This window comes from Phoca vitulina, unplaced genomic scaffold, assembly GCF_004348235.1.
Source record: "Phoca vitulina isolate PV1807 unplaced genomic scaffold, GSC_HSeal_1.0 scaffold43, whole genome shotgun sequence".
In the NCBI taxonomy this organism is placed as follows: domain Eukaryota; kingdom Metazoa; phylum Chordata; class Mammalia; order Carnivora; family Phocidae; genus Phoca; species Phoca vitulina.
This window is the reverse complement of record NW_022589746.1, coordinates 10654483-10670617: the sequence shown is the minus strand read 5'-3', so window position 1 is coordinate 10670617 and position 16135 is coordinate 10654483. Positions and strand designations below refer to the sequence as shown.

The 16135-nt window shown below is 44.0% G+C and overlaps 1 protein-coding gene across 3 annotated transcripts in view; it reads left to right on the top strand.

Annotated features, from left to right (window-relative positions):
• The first annotated feature begins 5176 nt into the window (after window positions 1-5176).
• STAMBPL1 (STAM binding protein like 1) overlaps window positions 5177-16135 on the top strand; it is a 48791-nt gene continuing 37832 nt past the window's right edge. Inside the window, exon 1 of one of the 3 annotated variants that reach the window (XM_032430339.1) lies at window positions 5177-5347. The gene's annotated coding sequence lies outside the window, so the exon portion shown is untranslated. Of the gene's footprint in view, window positions 5418-6022; window positions 6159-16135 lie in introns of those variants that run through there. The other 2 variants (XM_032430341.1, XM_032430340.1) reach the window with 2 other exon arrangements.

Here is a 16135-nt window from a genome sequence, read left to right as displayed (position 1 = left end):
AAAAAAAACAAAAGAGGAAGAGAGAGATCTCCCCCCGCCCCCACCCACGTGAGGACACAGCAAGAAGGGGAGCATCCGCAAACCAGGAGGAGAGCTCCCAGTAGGAAAAGAATCAGCCAGCCCCTTGATTGTGACTTCTAGTCTCCAGGCAGTGAGAAAAAATGTCTGTTGTTCATAGCCACCCAGTCTGTGGTATTTTGTGAGGGCAGCCTGAGCAGGCTCAGACCTAAGTATTATCTACATTATGAGCTTGAGTTTTAAGCCCCGGAGCACGTGCCCCAATATATATTCACAGATCCGCTATTTTTACTATTTGTCCTTGGAAAAGGTCATGTCTTTGCTTACAGAGCCACAAATTTAAGAATTGTATTTTAAAATAGTATTATTCACTCCGGTAAAAACTTTACTGGGCACTTTTTTTTTTTTTCTATAAACAGAAGATAGCTTCTTTCTCTGCTAACCAAAGAGATTTTAAATTTAAAGAACCAATATCAGGCCATCTTGCGTGTTTCAAAGGGATGCCACTCGAACCTACTGAATAGCTGTTAAATAATAGTTACAGCCTACAATGGAAGGATTTCTATTGCATGGGAGGAGTCCCAGAGGAGATGGGACTGTTATAGGATATGTTTTGACGGTGCAGGTCAGATGCTGTTCTATGGTTTCCCCCCCCTTCCCCCTTTCTGTCCTTCCCCACACATCCTTCATATCTGCAAACAAGCCTGTAAAAAAAGGTCTGTAGAAAAAAGTCTAACAATACCCCAAACACTATTAATACTTTTTTTAAGTAAGCTCTCCACCCAATGGGGGGCTAGAACTCACAACCCCGAGATCGAGAGTTGCATGCTTTCCCCACTGAGCCAGCCAGGCGCCCCTATTAATACTTGTCTTACATTTACTAACATCTCATGGGCCTCAATCCAAGGGATCAAATAATATCAGCTGAAGAGGGAACTTACATTTTCATCACATGTCTGCCTGGGTGTTGAAATGTTTGATGGTAGTAAGTCTTCTCTCTACAAAGCACATGCGAGTTTGCAAAATGCTTGCATATTCGTTAGCTTCATGACAAACCTCAAGAACTATCCGGAGCCACCATTCCCATGTTTCCAGGGGAAAACTAGGCTCAGGAAGTTAGATGATAGGGGAAGACACAGTTGCAGGAATTTTGAAGGCTCATCCAGTGTACTGGCCACGGGAACACAGTGGACATGAAGTAATCCGAGCCTAGAGTAACTAACAGGAAGGGAGCACTAAAACAAATCTCACAAATGGAAAAAGTCAAATGTGCCTTCTGTTTCTGTGTTTGGTGCACTTAATTCCTGGGTTCTGTGACACAGACTATTTATGAAGAAATTCCTCAAATGAAGAATAGATCATTTAGAACTTACTAGCTCCGTAATAGCCTAGACCGGTGGCTTGCAAATTTTTTGGCCTGGGGACTTCTTCACACTCTTCAAATGATCTTAAAAACTATGGAGGACTCCAGAGAGCTTTTGTTTATGTGACTTTTAACTACCCATTTGTACTGCATTAGAAAATAAAAATTTTAAAATTTTAAATATCTTATCAATTTATTAAAAAATAAGAAAGAGATCACATGTGAAACGAAATATGTCATTTTCATTACAATAGAACTATATTTTCCCAAACAAAACAAAGATTGGTGAGAAATCTGGCATTGTTGTATAATTTTAGAAATCTCTTTCACATCTGGCTTCAGACATCTGGCTGCATTCTCCTGCCCGGGTCTGTGTTCTAGCTGTGGCGACATCATACATGTAGCTCTGGAAAGTTCCACTGCAAGCCCCTAAGAGAAAGAGAGTGAACAAGTCAAATGATGTATTCATGTGTTTATGAAAATCCTTTGATCTTGAAATCCGTCTGAAAGGATTTCGAGGGTCACTGAGCCATACTTTGAGAACTATTGGACTGAACAACAGCAAACCCCTAATTTTAAGAACACATGTTTTTAAGGTACAGGCTTTTAAGCACATAATCTCTGAGATGAATATCCCTTCCTGTAGAATCAACTGGGTATTAGAGTTCTTGTTTTTCCCTTGACTTTAAAGATAATCCAGAGCCAGGAAATTCTAAACAAAGAACAAGGACTCCAGTCCATCTAGACTCAGCAAGGACCCCGGGTGAGGGCGGTTATTACCCCAGGGACTATCACTTTATGTGCAAACACCAAACAATTACAGGAGTGCACAAATGTAATTTTGGTCTCCTGACTTATGTAAATTCAAGCCTGCACACTTAATCTTTGTACTGTGAGTGCCAACAAATAAGATTCCCCTAGGATGTCAACAGATGTGGCGATTAGAGACTGTTCCAAACTCTTGGACTTTTGGGGCCCCAAAGAGAGGGGCGGCCCTCCATATAGCGGCCAATCAGAGGCAAAAGGGGCCTCTTTGTCTTGAACACCAATACCCTGTGGTTCTTCCACCCCAGATCTGTCTCAGATCTCCTGCCCTGGGACAGGAAAAAGTCTGAGTGTTGGCTCCATGTTACTCCTCCAAGGAGAAAGATATTCAGTGTTTTGCCACATACCACAATTAGGAAACACTCAAATGCAGCATTACTTAATAAAGCAATTTAGGGGGAGCCTGGGTGGCCCAGTCGGTTAAGCGTCTGCCTTCGGCTCAGGTCATGATGCCGGGGTCCTGGGATCGAGTCCCGCATCGGGGTCCCTGCTCATCGGGGAGTCTGCTTCTCCCTCTCCCTCTGCTGCTCCCCCCGTTTGTGCTCTCTCTCTCTCTCAAATAAATAAACTCTTAAACATAAAGCAATTTAGAATGCGCTGTCTTGTTTCTATATATGCCATCAACTAAGCAAATGACAGGGGAATCACAATCCCTTAATTCATCATTCTTTGTGAAACAGTGTGACCCCCCTCCCTTCCTTCTTTCTACCTTCGTTCTTACCTCAAATATTGATTATGTACCCATTATGAACGAGGCACTGTGATAAGCAGAACCTCATATTTTTCTGGCTACCAATTCTGTGTATTTGTAATTATTAAATAATCTTTCTTCCTAAATAAGAGGAAGGCATGCCCATTATAGGATATTAAAATTATAGTAAAGTGTAAAGAAGGCAAGGATAATTGCCCATAGCTAATCTCTAGGGGTAATTTTAATAAATTCTAGATTTTTCCCCTGTGGTTTCACCTAGTTGAGATTATATGTGGACACCATTTTATATCCTGATTTGTTTAACATTGGATCACGAGCAGCTTCAATGTTATTTAAAACTCATCATAAACCTAACTTTAATGCCTAAAGTTGATGATAAATATCTCAATGGAGAAATCTTATTTCCCATTTCAGATTTCCTTAGGACCAGTTCCTTCCTGGAGGTAGAATTACTTGCAGGGAAGGCTACATTTCACAGCTTCTGTTAACATACTGACAAATTCCTTTCCTTGGCAGTGTATCAAAATTACACCACCAGATGAGGGGGCTCATTCCATTGCACCCTCACCAGTATTGAGGGCAATGTTTATTTACACACTGTCTTTGCTAATATGATTAGTAAAGAAAACAAATCCTATCTTTTTTTAAAAATTGCATATTGGGCTCATAGTAAAATAAAATCTTTGAAAGTGCTAGTAAAGGGGCACCTGGGTGGCTCAGGGGGTTGAGCATCTGATTTCTGCTCTGGCTGGTCCCGATTCTGATCTCGGGGTTGGGAATCAGCCCGATTCAGTGGGGGGCAGAGGGGGCGGTCTGCTTGTCCCTCTCCCTCTGCCCCTCCCCTGGCTCGTGCTCTCTCTGTCTCTCTCTCAAAGAAATAAATAAAATATTTAAAAACAGAAAGTGCAGGTAAAATTATAGAACACTTTAAAATTCCAAGATAAAAGTTGAATAAAGACACTTTTGCCCACTTTTGATTAATTCAATTAGTGAAAGGGAGGCAGACCCGGATCATCCCAAAAGTCACTGGATCAGAGTTTTGGTGGCCAACACTGAAACCAATTCTGATCACTTAATCAGAAGAGAAATGTCTTGGAAAGCCAGCAGGTAGCAAACCAAAACAGACAGGAAGGCTAGAGCATCAGGTTCATCAAATAGGTAGGGTGGTTGGAATCAGAACATGTCACCCAGTCCACGTAAGACACTGCTTGGTATTGCCACTGGACATGTCTGTTACCTCTAGCACTGCTGCTTAGGAGCACAAACATCACTTCATAGATAATGACATTATTTCTAAAATGTCTCCTGTTTGAGTCAGACTCTGGATTCAAAGACCTGGATAAGAATCTCTGATGGGCTGAACTGAGGTCACATGATGGTGCCAGGGATCCTAGGGGGTGGAGACAGTGAGTACTGGGCCATTTTGGCTTTTATGATCATTTGGATTCTAGGTAGCAAGACCTTGATCAATGACCACTATAAATATTTATGTAAAATTCTTTGTTTCATAATATTTTTTAGGAATCTGATTAATCTTTTAATTACAACTGAATTTTTAGATTGTCTAGTGGGTCATGAGATTATCTAGTCCAGAACTGCAAACTCAAATGTCTATCCTATCTTCAAATGTCAGTGGCATGAGGCAAACGGGAGTGGTGGGGACTGTGGAAAACTGAAGAGCATCATCCCAGAGTCAAGGGGACACCTCTGACTTGGCTTCAGCTGATGGTTGCTAGAACCCACTATGAACCAAACGTTGCCAATTCTTTCAACTTCTCAGAACCCACCAAGAGTCTGCGTTTTTGTGAAATTTCCTGATTTTAAAATTTGGAACTAAATTCAAAATGAGAAAAACAATGACCCCATCGCTTTTCAAAAATCAGGGCTGCAGGCCGCCTCCAAGAGTCAAACCTCTTCATTTTCAAAACCGAAACAGGGAGATGAGGCCTAAGAAGGTGGGGGCATGCCTGAGGCTCAGAAGCTCAGCTGGGGCCAGAGGCAGGGCTGGAAATTTGGTCTCCCCAGGAAAAGCAGACTAGGAAAAGCCAATGTTTCACTACATGTCTCTGCAATCACTTCTCCTGGAAATAACCTCCTTCCCAAATTCGGGAAAAGTAGAACAGTGTCTGTGTTTCTTCCAGCAGAAGCAGTGTTTGTAAAATGTTTATAAATTCATAGAATCTGCCGGGGCGACAGAAAGAAATACCATGTAGTGACGTCAGATCAGAATTTAAATCTTAACTCGTACTACTTTCTAAGTGGGTAACCAGAGACAAATTACTTCTCTGGGTCGCAATCACGGGAAACGTGAGAGCACTTTTCATAAGGCTGTGGAGAGGATGAAAGAAGATTTCACGCTGATCGTGCCGGACACAGTGCCAGGACCATACTAAAAAACGCGCCACAGGATAATAACACGATACCAGAAGGTAGCTGACTCGTCCGCGTTACCCGGAGGGTGGGGGGGAAGGAAGAGGACTAACGCGTTTCACGGTGGGGGTGAGTTATGGATGACCCTCCAGGCGAATTCCTAACACGAGGACTAAGTGGGGTTTCCACCCACGCGCCAGCCTTCCTCGGACTCCCGTGCGAGGGTCACGGCCACGTCCAGCTGCACGGGGCGCGCGTACACCGCAGCGTTCAAAGGGCACCCTCTCGGGGCCGCCTGGGTGAAGCCCATGGTGGCGCACAAGAGTCCCAGGGGTTCGGGCTGGGGAGGTGACGCGCAGCGTTTCGTTGGAGAAAGTGGCTGCGGGTGGTTTCCCTGGCGCCCTAGGCCCGCCGCGGGGACTCGCTGCCTGCCACCCGCGAGCTTTCTCTGCAGAATGCGGGAGCCGCCGCCGCGGAGGAGGGGCGGAGGCAGGGGCGGAGGCGGCGCCCAGGGCCCCGGGGCCGGGGAGGCCGGGACCAGCGCGGCGGCGGCGGGGCCGGCCTGCGCGTGGGTTCCACAGGGACCTGCTCGGTGCGGCTTCTGGGCAGCGTGGCCGCCGAGGGGCGGCGGCGGAAGAGGAGAGCGGGGCGCGGCGGAGAAGCGGGGACCGCACGGCCAAGGCCGGCGAGCGGGCGCTCCTCACCGGGGCGGGGCGGGGGTTCGGGGGGGGGGCACATCACCCGGCTGCAGGCCCTTCCAGCAAAAGCCACTGCGGCCCGGGCTGCAGCGGCCAGACGGATGCCAAGGCCACACGGCAGGCGCGGGGACAGCCGCCGTCCCACGCGGGCTCCGGACACCGGGGGCTGCTGGTGAGTGGACGCGCGCGTGCGTGAGTGTGAGCCCGCTCCGGCCCGGGGCGAGGGTGCACGCCGGCGGGGGCGGGGGGGGGGGCAGGTGCCCGCGGGCCCCTTTCCCGCCCGCGGCGTCCGGTCCCGGGCTTTGCTCGGCGGGGAGAAAAGGCGCGCTGCCGGGGCTCACTTCCTTCCTGGCGGTCCTGCGAGCGGCCGCCTCCGCCGCGCTGCCGGGGCGCGGCCCCCGCCGGCCCCTAGGGGTTGCGTTCACCTTGATGGGGAAGGCAGGAAGCCGTGGCTGCCGGTGGCGGGGCGGGACTCCGGCGGCGACCTCTGCGAGTGTGCTTCTGATTCCCACTGGGGATGCAGCCTGGGGGAGGGTCCGGCGTCCCGAAGGACCGCCGCTCTGCTTCTGGGGCGCGCTGCACAAACGGACCCTCACCCCTGTAGGACGAGCGGCGCGCCTTTCTAGATGGTGTTTGATTTTGTGCCTTCTCTCAGCGACTCTAAGACACGTCCCCTCACCTGGATCATTGAAGCCTTAACCAAAGCCTTTTAATGAAGTCCACAAAGGAAGTGGAATGTGGCTGAGACATAATTTTCCAAAACTCTCTAAAACAACCCCCGCTGCGGATCCAAGAGCCTAAGGTGCTCTAATTACTGAAAAGAAAAAAAAATTAAAGTTGTATAAGTAATAAGTTGTTTAGGAAACAGAACCTGATCGAGAGGATTGGAGAAAGTCTTGTGTTTGGTTGGCGTGGGGGGAGGGCTGGCTTTCTGGAAATCAGTGTTTTATGTAAGTACAACAGACATCTTTCAAAGTAAGCCCCAGCGAGCACCCTGCTTTCCAAACATCCTGCTAATCACTGAGAATGAAACGAAGTCCTGGGTTTTAGGGGTGTCCAAAATGATCGTGGCTATCTAGGGTGCGGATTTACGATCTCATGATTCAAGGCCCTGTCAAGGTCAATATGGCAGATTTGTTCCAGCAGTTAAATTACACCTGGATGTTTGATTTCCTGTTCCAAGATTGGGGGTCGGGGGTGAGGGGGAGGGGAAGAATTACTTTTTCTATGGTGGTTTTACACAGAGATTAAGCCACTGTGTTCTGTTTCTTTCCAGACCTCCTTTCGGTTGGCAGTCTTGTAGGCATTGTGTAGCTACCGTCTAAATATTTCTGTTTCTTTCTAATTCAGGTTAGTGCCTTTGAGAAAGACGCTCCTCTTGTTTCCCATTTTCTCCATTGCAGCATCTTCATTCAAAGACATGAAATGTTACTGGAATCTACCTAGAAAATGAACGGGCTGCTTGTTTTCTGTCCAAGCATATAGACAGCAAATAGTTTGCCCCTCAGGAATCTGTTTTTGCATATGCTTCAGCTGTCATTTCTGTATGAGCTGGTTCTTGGGAATTTTAAGAAGAAATGTGCTTTCTTATATTCTTTCGTGAAATAAGCACCATTTAAATGATCAGGCAGAGAATCCTAGCCCTTTATTCATATTGCCAACTTCCGGGGGCCAGTTTCTTGCCTACTCTTGGGTCTTTTGGTAGGACCCATTACCGGTGAGAGGCTTGGAGGAAGAAATGGCAGAATCATAGCCCCAGGGTATCTTCCCCAGACAGGTTTCTCCTGGAGAGGAGAATGTCTCTGGGGTTGGCTCCTGAAAAGACAGATAAAAATAGTTAGGGAATTGTTAGTAATAGCTACCTCTTTTTACTTTCGGCACATAGGACTTAACACAGCTTGGTTCATATTCCTCCTTTAAGGACCCTTCCCAAGCCTACTTACAGGTACAATCCCGGAAGTGAGGTTGCCTTTTACAGAGAAGAAAAGCCTGGTACTTCTTGCTCAAAATATGGGGGGGCAGGAGGAATGTGAGAGGTGCCCAGGAATCCCAGCTGCCTACCTGGAAGGATACGTTTACCAGTTAGACTACATTTTAATCTGCTGGGTTTATGATTGTGTCCAAAGCTAGCATTTTTTTCTCAGCACTGTGAGGGATTTGTAAGTAACTTGGGTTGAAACTATGAGAAATGACTCATGGTCATCCTTGAGAATATGTGAGTGAGTTTTTGGTCCCTTAGGCTAATGGATTACAGCTGCTCAATAAATATTTGTTACATGAATAGCAATTCTAAAATGTTTATCTTCCCAATTTAACTCTATCACCTCTTCTAGTATGGATGATTTTTAGCCATAACTTGGTATGAATTAGCAATCATTTCATCCAATTGAAGCCCAGTTGATACACTCAACTAAGACTGACTTCCTCAACCAAAGGAACAGTAAGAATCCCTCCAAAACAAAACAAAAGCAAGCAAACAGCAATGTATTGGTACCTGTTGACTTGCTCATCCCAGCTATCTGAAATTGTGAATTGTCCAGTTGGACATGTGAGTGGCCATTCAGAAATCCTGAGTTGACATCAGAATGTTCAACTCAGGAATAATCTGGATGTGGCTACATCTGGATGTGGCTTTTGTCAGAAATGATTTGCATTTCTAAGCAAATCAGGTGAACTTCTGGTACATTCCTGTATCTCCTCATGCTAAGTAGAAGAGCCAATTAAACATTTGGCAAATTGCTAAGTCTTCAAAACCCATGTTGTTTGATTTTTTAAATTTTAAATTAAATCCATGTTATGTTTGTCCATTGATGTGATTGCCTTAGAGATATTAATTCAGACTGCTGGTTACTTAGTAACTTAGATTTATTAAAAGCAGCCCCTGGATATAAGTACAAATAATTCGTATGTTTTGATTTGCTCTGGTTAGCCTCTCAAGGTATTCTTGGAAATGGGTGTATTCTCTGATCTTGAATATTAAGGGTATTATACCTTTCTTTTTTTTTTTTTTAAATAGGGTGACTTTCCATCCCCAATCCTTAGAAGTTTACCCTGTGGTTCATGATCTAGTTTCAGAGTGAAAGATTAGAAAGCTGTCTGAAATTTACCTGGATATTAACATTAGAGTGCACATTAATAATGACATTTTCTCTTTGTCCTTCCCTTTACGTCTTTCAGTCAAGCTTGTTTCATTCTGAACAAAAGTCAGATGAGATCCTTCAACATTTAAAATTTTTTTCTATTGGGCTATGTTCAAAATAAATATGTAAAATAAAACATTGTTTATCACTGTGGTTTTGAAGTAACATCAACACTGCTGTTCTCTATGTAATGAAGCATGATCATTCTTTTTTTTTTTTAAGATTTTATTTATTTACTTGACAGAGAGAGACCGCGAGAGAGGGAACACAAGCAAGGGGAGTATGAGAGGGAGAAGCAGGCTTCCTGCTGAGCAGGGAGCCCTATGCGGGGTTCGATCCCGGGACTCAATCCCAAGACCCTGGGAACATGACCTGAGCCAAAGGCAGACGCTTAATGGCTGAGCCACCTAGGCGCCCCTAAGCATAACTATTCTTATTAAGGATTTGTTTGGTAAGTAGGCATTGATCACTTGAACCTGAGTTAAAGGAATGTTCTTTCCATGTCTTATTAAGGCCCTCGAAAGCCAGGGTGTGGCATTTTGATTAGACGAGGTGGCCAATTCAAGGTCGGTTCATTGAAAGGAGTAAGTGACAAAAGCGTCCTTTTAGAAGAGTATTTGGCACCTGGCTATTTGGCACTTGAGTGGATTTGTAGAAGAAGGGAATTGGGGTAGAATCTAGTGGCAGATAATGATGGCCTGACGTAGCATCCCAATGACACCGAATGGACAAGGGAGAATGTCAGGCAGTCAGACCGATGTCATATGTGGATGAGGGTCAGTGCACCTGACCATGACCATGACCTCACTTGTTCCCCCTCCAGTTGATCACAGCATCCTTTCCTGCTGAGCCCTGGTGTAACCTCAGAATCTTGCAAACACTGGCCAGATATTTATTAATAAATAAAGTACCAGGCACTGTACAAAACCTTAACACATGTCATCTCAAGGATGGTGGCATGGTTAGAAACATGGATTCTTTGCCATTGACGAGCTGTGTGTCCTTGGGCAAGTTACTAATTTCTCTGAGCCTTGGTTTCTTCATTTTTCAATTGAGATACTCATTTCTGTCTCATAAGGTTTGGAGCAGGGTTAAATGAATAAAGTAGGTGTAAATGAAAAGTGTTTAGAAGTTTCTGACATGACGTTAAGTGCTGTATGTGTTGTTATTATTAATTCATAAAACAACCTTATGCAATAGGTATCATTTTGCAGAGTAAAAAATTGAGTACAAAGAGGCTCAGGGTCATAGCTGGGAGTGAAAGGCAGACAACGACCCCAGGGCTTGCTTTCATAACGTGTATACAGGGCTGTCTGCTATCCTGCATGCACGGTGCTCGGCATGCTACTTGGGGCAGGAAACATGGGTGCGGGTCCCCTGGAGATTCAGGGTGACAGTCATTTCCATTGTGGAATTGGCCATCTCCAATATAGAATGAATACCTAGATTGTTGTACAGAATTTTTGCTAGTTTTCCTAGATGTTTTGGTCTTTGGGGAATCGTGATTTTTCATGAAGTTCTTTATTTTATTTTATTTTTTTTAAAGATTTTATTTATATATTTATTTATTTGACAGAGAGAGACACAGCGAGAGAGGGAACACAAGCAGGGGGAGTGGGAGAGGGAGAAGCAGGCTTCCCGCTGAGCAGGGAGCCCGATGCGGGGCTCGATCCCAGGACCCTGGGATCATGACCTGAGCCGAAGGCAGACGCTTAACAACTGAGCCACCCAGGCGCCCCTTTTCATGAAGTTCTTTATTGAGAGGTGTTCCAATGTGCGTTTTCACATGTGCTTGAAAAACAGGCTTTTTTTTGTTTCTGACAGGTGACATATGCAGGGAATATCCATTTGTTACATCTCCTTATACTCAGTGATTCTTTGCTGGAGGCAGAGAGGATACGTCTCCCTAATGAATGCATAACACTATAATGTATCCATTATATATTATTTATATAATGTAATACTGTGTATTTGTATAATATAGGGTATATAGGGTTTATACAGTGTATATACTATATATGACGTGTATTATATACATCTCTATACATTATATAATAAATACTATATCATACATTATGTTAAGGAGACACAGTATATGTAAGGAGTCACTGGGTATGAGGAGGAGAGATGTTACTAATGAGTATGTGTATATTGTATTATTGGGAAGATATCAGCATTCTGGAAAACACCATCCACCACCTATGCCCATCTCTACACCCCCAGAGTCTCATATGTCTTCCATTCCTGAGCCGCAGTGGAGTTATGATGACATTTCATAGCCATTGTTATTCAGGGGGCATCTGGGTGGCTCAGTTGGTTAAGTGTCCAGCTCTTGATTTTGGCTCAGGTCATGATCTTGGGGTCATGGGATCGAGCCCCGCGTCACGCTCCGTGCTCAGCCAGAGTCTGCTTGAGATTTTCTCTGTTCCTCCTCCCCGCTCACTGGCTCTCTCTAAAATAAATAAATAAATCTTTAAAACAACAACCATGTGTATTCAGAATATTTTAGAGAGTAATGGCAAAATAATTTTAGCTATTTTTTGTCGTGTTGAGGTAATTATGTTTAATTTTAAGAGGCCACATTTTAATTATAGGTGGGAAGACTGCCAGAGCAACAAAGAGTAAAAAATCCGTAATTCCGCCAGGGCTTCTTTAGGATGGAATACATCATCACTGATTTCAATATTTTAGCATTACATTAGTTCTTGTAATTCTTCGTTCTTATAAATAGCTTCCAGAAATCTGTAACTGGTATTGCTTTTTTCTAAGGAGGCAAAAGCTTTCCTTGGTCTTGTAAAAAGTTAATGGGCACTATTTAGTTGAGGAAAATTTTTAAATCTCTTTAAAAATATTGTCTGCATCCTTTGATTTAATTTTTATATCAATTATACATTTATTTAACCAAAGTTCAATTCCTTTTATTTTTTTTAAAGATTTTATTTATTTATTTGACAGAGAGAGATCACAAGCAGGCAGACAGGGAGGCAGAGGGAGAGGGAGAAGCAGGCTCCCTGCTGAGCAGGGAGCCCGATGCAGGGCTCGATCCCAGGACCCTGAGATCATGACCTGAGCCAAAGCCAGACGCTGAGCCACCCAGGCATCCCTAAAGTTCAATTCTTTTTAAAGGAACTGTTTTTAGGGTTTTGTGAGTTTAAACCTGATTTAAAGAAAAAAAGGTGGGGCGCCTGGGTGGCTCAGTCGTTAAGTGTCTGCCTTTGGCTCAGGTCATGATCCCAGGGTCCTGGGATCTAGCCCCACATCAGGCTCCCTGCTCGGCAGAAGCCTGCTTCTCCCTCTCCCACTCCCCCTGCTTGTGTTCCCTCTCTCGCTGTGTCTCTCTGTCAAATAAATAAAATCTTTAAAAAAATAAAAAAAATTAAAATAAATAAAGAAAAAAAGGTGGGACGGCCACGGGTCTCCACCTGTGGCCGTGGTGAGCCTGGAAGGCTTCCTACCTCGGATTGATCTCCGGGAGCCTACTTGTGGGTTGGGAGGAGCCGGCTGGCAAGCACTTTTTTTCTCACCACACCTCCTGCCCTCGTGGGCCAAGCTAGCTCATCAGTCCCTCTTTCAGTAGCCTGGGGTTATCACCACCGCCCCTAAGATGCCAAGCAAGTCAGGAGGTTGAACGAGATGCCCCGTGGCCTTGTTCTCCCAGGGAGCGAAAGAGCACCAGAGACAAACGTTTTTCTAAATTAAAAAAACAAACAAACAAAAAAAAACCCTTATTAAGGATGAAAGAATTTGAGTTCCGGTGGATTTGGTGTTTTGTTTTTTAAAACCTTTGCTATACTTTTGCTTAGTGGTATCATAGTAACTGAACCAGAGAATCAACTCAGGATCATACAAGAGATAACTGTTCAGAGAAAGACATGTATCATATGACCTCACTGATATGAGGAATTCTTAATCTCAGGAAACAAACTGAGGGTTGCTGGAGTGGGGGGGGGGGGGGGGGGGAGGGGGTGACTGGGTGATAGACACTGGGGAGGGTATGGGGTCTGGTAAGCGCTGTGAATTGTGCAAGACTGTTGAATCTCAGATCTGTACCTCTGAAACAAATAATGCAATATTTTAAGAAAAAAAAAAAAGAAGAAGAAGATAGCAGGGGGGGAAGAATGAAGGGGGGGAAATCGGAGGGGTAGAGGAACTATGAGAGATGATGGACTCTGAAAAACAAACTGAGGGTTCTAGAGGGGAGGGGGGTGGGAGGATGGGTTAGCCTGGTGATGGGTATTGAGGAGGGCACGTTCTGCATGGAGCACTGGGTGTTATGCACAAACAATGAATCACGGAACACTACATCTAAAACTAATGATGTATGCGGATTAACATAACAATAAAAAAATCTTAAAAAAAAAAAAGAGATAACTGTTCAGGGACCCATCAGGAATTATTCATTTTGATTGTTTGACTTGATGACCCTCTGGGTCATTTGGAAACAGGAGGCCGGTGATGACTCATTATTAACCCTTCCTGGCCCAGGGTGAACATTGCCTGTCTGCTTTCCTTTGCAGGTGCTCAGAAAGCAGCTGCAGTGTGGGTCGCTTATGAGCATAGCATTTCAGACGTCAATGGCTGGGGCAACAACCAGCTCTGCACCTTTTAGTTAAAGGCAGAAAGAAAACTAGAATCAGTAATCGCATTTATGGTTACATTCAGCTCATCTAAGGACCGTGTGATTTTATTCACCCTGTTGCTAGAGCCATAGCTTTTAACACCGGAAATGTGCATTTCAACCACGAAGAAGAGATGTAGAGAGGACTTTATGTCTGTGGGTTCATGCTTCAATCTTCTGATAGGTTGACTCAGGTTCTTTTTCCAGTCTGTTTTGTCCTTGAAAGGCTGGTTTATGAACTGTTCCACAAGATAAGTTTTCTTTAATAGAAACAAATAGACAGGATGGGTGGAACAAAATTAGAAGAGAGAGGCCTGAAATCAGCTCTTTTTTGTAAAAATGGGTCAGAGAAACGGCTCACTGAATCAAGATAGTACTTTCAGCAAACAAAACAAAACAAAAAAGATGAAAATCACTTGGAATCATTAGTGGGTGCAGAACTTTGTTTTTCCAATTAATGGAAAAGCCATGAGATTAAAATACAGGTTTAAAGACATGTAGATGGCTATCAAATCCATGAGATTAAAATACAGGTTTAAAGACATGTAGATGGCTATCACATTCTTATCACATAAAAGTTATTTTTCTGTTGCCAAGTATAACGTTATTGAAAGACTTAGTTAAATAACTGGGGTGATGCGTCTTTAACTAGTCTCCAAAAACCAAAATGGCCTCCATCCCACTGACATAATTCAGTAAGTTTGGGTGGGGCCGGGAACCTTCATTTTAACAAGCTTTGCAGAGGATTCTGATGTGCGGATGGTCAATAAACCACACTTTGAGAGAAAAGAAGCCTAAAGAGCTAGATCTGATTTCATATTCAGATTTGTATTTCTACTTTTAAGTAATAACGTATACAGTAAGGCCATCTTGGAGTTTTTATAATGGCAGTATATACTGTGTTTCATTTTCTTATTAATACCACTTTTTGGATGGAGGGAATCAGAAAACCACAGGATTGGTGGGAATATTTAGACGGAACATCGCACATCCTGAATGGCAGATGTTGGGATGGAGCAAAGAGGGTTTGATCAAAGAGGGAAGTAGCGGGGAGACATACGGTGGGGAGCAATGGGATACAAAGTCTCTTCGTGTCCAAGAAAAGCGGTCAGGTCTCTGGCACTGAAGGGCCTCCAAGGAAGGGTATTTAGACCTCTGCTGGTAGGCACTAGGTTACCAGTGTGCCTTGTTGAGCCGGGGACTAACCTGATGCAAACAAGTGTTAGACCCACGCTCGGGACACACAGCATCTGGTCCAGAAACAGAGAATTAAGGAAGAGGCAGGCAAAGCCAACTGGTTTGTCACCAAAAGGCAGAAGGGAGCAAGGGGGAGCACCTGGGGCCTTGAATTCGGCAGAAGTGACACTGAAGGGTTTATGCAGCGGATTTCTCTGTGTTTCTAAAGGCCTGTAGCCAGTTCCGTGCTCTTCCCGGCACTCAGCTCGGCCATCAGGCCAGGGCAGCTCCTCTGGGTTTAGAAAGCCCCTGAGTAAACTACTACAGCTACCCACTACCTTAAAAATATTGTGAAGGAAGAAGGGCACAATTAAGCTCTGTTTGGACTGGAGGAACAGACTCAGAGAGTAATTTACCCAAATTCACATATCTGGAACCTGGCAGGGCCAGGATTAAAATCTGGAGCTACCTATTCAAAATTGATAGATGTCACGAAAGTATAATTTATCTGATTATGAAGTGATACCTCTTGGTAACAAACTGTACAGAAATGAATGAATTGAACGTGAAAGGCCTTCATGATCCCATCCTTGAGAGAACAGCTGGGAAAAATTCAGTGTGTGTTGTTCAGACTTTTTTCTTGCAAATGCCAATATACATTAACTGCATATGTATGAGCATCACAAGGATGGAGTCATACTTTATGTGTTAGTTTACAACTGGCTTCTTTTCCCACTTAATAATGCTAGAACTTGGACATCTTCCTGGTTCAGTGCTTGTAGGTGTGAGTCCTTTCTAATGGCTTCATCAGCTAGAGATATTCTTTATTTTAAGTAACACCCTTTTGGTGGATATTTTTACTTCCTAAATTTTCATATTTTTAAACCATGCTGAGATGAGAGAGAGAGAGGGAGGGAGGTGTGTGTGTGTGTGTGTGTGTGTGTGTGTGTGTGTGTGTGTGTGTTATATTAATATGGCCTAAGGGGACATCTTAGAATTGGAATTGCTTGGTCAACAGGAATGCATATTATTTAAAAAATTGCTAATTTTTCTTCCAGTCCTCATCAATGTTTAGTATGATCAATCGTGCAAATTTTATCAATCAAATAAATGAAGATGTCTTGTTCCAATTTGTGGTTTCTTAATTATTAGAAAAATGAAGCATTTTTCATATTACTTAGTTGTTTATGTTTCTCTTGTGACTTGTTCATTCCA